Raw genomic sequence first — 3,132 nt, forward strand, 5'->3', positions numbered from 1 at the left:
TGAAAACAAAAAGAGAGTGAGAGAGATGCGAATACAAAATGCATAAATAATAGTAATTCCGTGTATACTTTTATTTCTGAGTGTAGAGGATTTCTAGCGAAAACTAATAGGATACTGCAAGATGACGTCATGAAGCCGTGCACTGACAGTTCAGCGAGTATGTTTACATAGACTTAAGTGCCCCACACAATGCATACGTTTGCGTGTGCGTGACAGTTGTTTGACACATTTCCCATGGGAAAACTGTCAAAAAAACGCAAACCTCGACGGAACGGACGCTATGTGCTCCAGGATTTAGTCTCTGGCGGAGATCCGGCAAAACTATTTCCGATGTATCGTCGCGCTTATCCTGCGGCGATCGTACGCTCGCAGGGCATACCGCCGCATGACAGTCGCAAGGCAAAACAAAAGAAAGTGTTCCCGCCAAAAACAAAAGCACGTGGATTTTGCGAAATGACAGATGTTTTTGAATGTATTTGTAACGAACGGCAAGAGTGGCGCAGTGGAATGAGTGTTCTTGCTGTCAAACCCCATATAATGGAATTATATACTTTTAAATCTTGTGACGCCGTTATGATTAGTGACTGTCGGGCTAATATCAGAAGCAGAGGCAGATAATCGCCATATTCTGATTTTTCTTGAGAGGCATAATAATTTCAATAAAACGGTAATTAGACGATTGGTTTTATACTAGTAGAGTTTAATATAATTCTCGCGCTTAGTATCATACGGGCGTATCTACCCAAGCAACCAAAAGTTCGGATTCCACTTGAAGAACGAACTCAGAAGTTCAAGTTCGGTTCAATTCCAGGTTTCGTTGAACTTAATTCTCCAAAAAGTTACTCTTGTATTGTTTATGAACTTGGAAGTACATGTACAAGCTTTTGACTTCTCTTCAAAAGGACATTAAAGTCGAAAAAAGGTTCAAAAAGAACTTATGTTGAACTTTAAAACAGAGTTCAATCAAATATTACCCGAACTCATGTTGAACTTTTGCGTGCCTTTAAAATTCAAATATAGTTCATTTGGACATATTCCAACAACTTGAAATCATCCGTTCCGAACTTGTTTCGAACTTGTTTTGAACTTACTACTGAAAGTTCGGATAAATATTAACCGTACCAAAAGTGAACTTCACTTGAACTTCGGCGACAGCGGGGCCGGGGAGAAGTTCTCATTCAATTAAATCACTCGGAAATCGAGCCCAGCAGCCACAGCTTGTGTTAATTTCACAAGTACACTTTGTTCCACTATAATATTTGAACGTACTTACTTGTAATCAACGCAAAGGATCCGTATTGTGTGGCTCAAAGGCTGCCCCCGCAGTGGAAAACTGTTCCCCCCAAGATGCCGCCGGGGGTTTTTCGGCTGCGCACAAAAATTTTCCAGCTTTGCTGGATGTTTTCACACCCGTCTCACTTGTCACTGCAGCGCACCGGTAATCGACGCAATCGTATTCACTGAAAACCAAGCTGAAAACTTATAATCTTTTCTTGAAGTCGATACACTGGCCTTAATTTATTGCTTTGCACTGCGAACCACAACAAACTGAAAATGTCAAACTGCGTAAGTTCACAAGAAGTTCCACGTGAACTTCTTTCGAGCTTTCGACTTCAAAAACTATTCCAAGTTCAGGGAAAGTTCACACGCGGACCTGATTGAGCTCTACTATATGATATCAGCACATTGAGTAAAATCCCACAGTGCATAACAACACATACATGGAGTAGTGGTTAGGCACCGACTTTCAACGAGGAGATCCCGAGTTCAAATCTCAGTAAGTAAAAAACATCAAACATTATTTCAAGGTATTAGTCAATTTGGATTCCACATGAACTTAATGGTTCTTAATAATAAATTACTTTTGAGGACTAAACAATTTTTTTTTTCATTTTTTCGAAGTTTATTTTTAAGCTGAATAGCGTTCCTTTCAGCGACACAAGTGTACTTTTTGTGAACTGAAGTTCGGTTAATTACTTAAAAAGTGAGCTGAATAGAATGCTATTCATATACCTTCGAATAGCTGATTAAGCCCAAACATGCTATTTTATCCGAACTTTTGGTTGCTTGGGTACAATGATCGATTTCTCTTCATCGATTTTCTCTTTGGTTAATAGCTTGGCAGGCATATAATTTTCGGTTGTTTTTGTTGTTTTTGATACTAATCCTAGTCGTCCTTCACCGAAACATCCCAAGAGATCATCCAAATACGGGAAATACGATCAATTATTTCCCAGAATCATCCGAAGAGAAAATCGATGAAGAGAAATCGATCATTGTAGATACGCCTGTATGATACTAAACGCGAGAATTGATATTTTCGTACCGTAATGGTTTTGGGATGGAAAACGTAAATTTAATTTTCGCCGCTCGTTAAAAATTCTAACACCTTGTAAACAAGCTCGCTGAACTGTCAGACAAAGTGAGGTTAGATCAGGTGCTTGCAGTACCCTATGGCTCCAACAGTTAAGCGTGGAACACATTGCGTCCGTTCCGTCAAGGTTTGCGTTACAGTTTTCCCATGGGAAATGTGTCAAACTACTGGCAAACGTATGCATTGTGTGGGGCACTTTATTCTACACAGTTAGAAAAAAATCACCGACTTCGGTAATGTTTTACCGAAATTTCAACCGTTAAGCTTGTTTTACAGGAAAAAAATCGGTAAAGGTAGCAACTTTTACCGAAGTTTGTTATAGTTTGACAGATAAACGATAACATTTTACCGGAATTTGTTTATTTTCTACAGAAATTCGTTAAAAATCCATTACCGAACGCTCAGCGGTTGAGATTTCGGTAAAAATAACCGAACGCGATTAGCTGTGTATAGGGATCAAATCTGTATATGGAGGCCCCTGAGGGTTCGTTCAAATATTACGTAACGCTGAGGGGGGAAGGGTGAGTTCTAGCACTGCGTTACGCTTCATACAAAATTTCCAAATTTCCCATACAAAAGTTGTTACGTGGGGGAGGGAGGGGGTCTAAAATTGTCAAATTTTACGTTAGGGGCTGTCCATTTATTACGTAAGGGAATTTTTACGATTTTTCGACACCCCCATCCTCCCTTGTAAGATTTTTTGTATGAGAGCCCAAAAAAATTTGTATGTCTCGTAAGATTTTTCAAACCCCCCCTCC

This window comes from Aedes albopictus, chromosome 2 (genome assembly GCF_035046485.1).
Source record: "Aedes albopictus strain Foshan chromosome 2, AalbF5, whole genome shotgun sequence".
Lineage (NCBI taxonomy): Eukaryota > Metazoa > Arthropoda > Insecta > Diptera > Culicidae > Aedes > Aedes albopictus.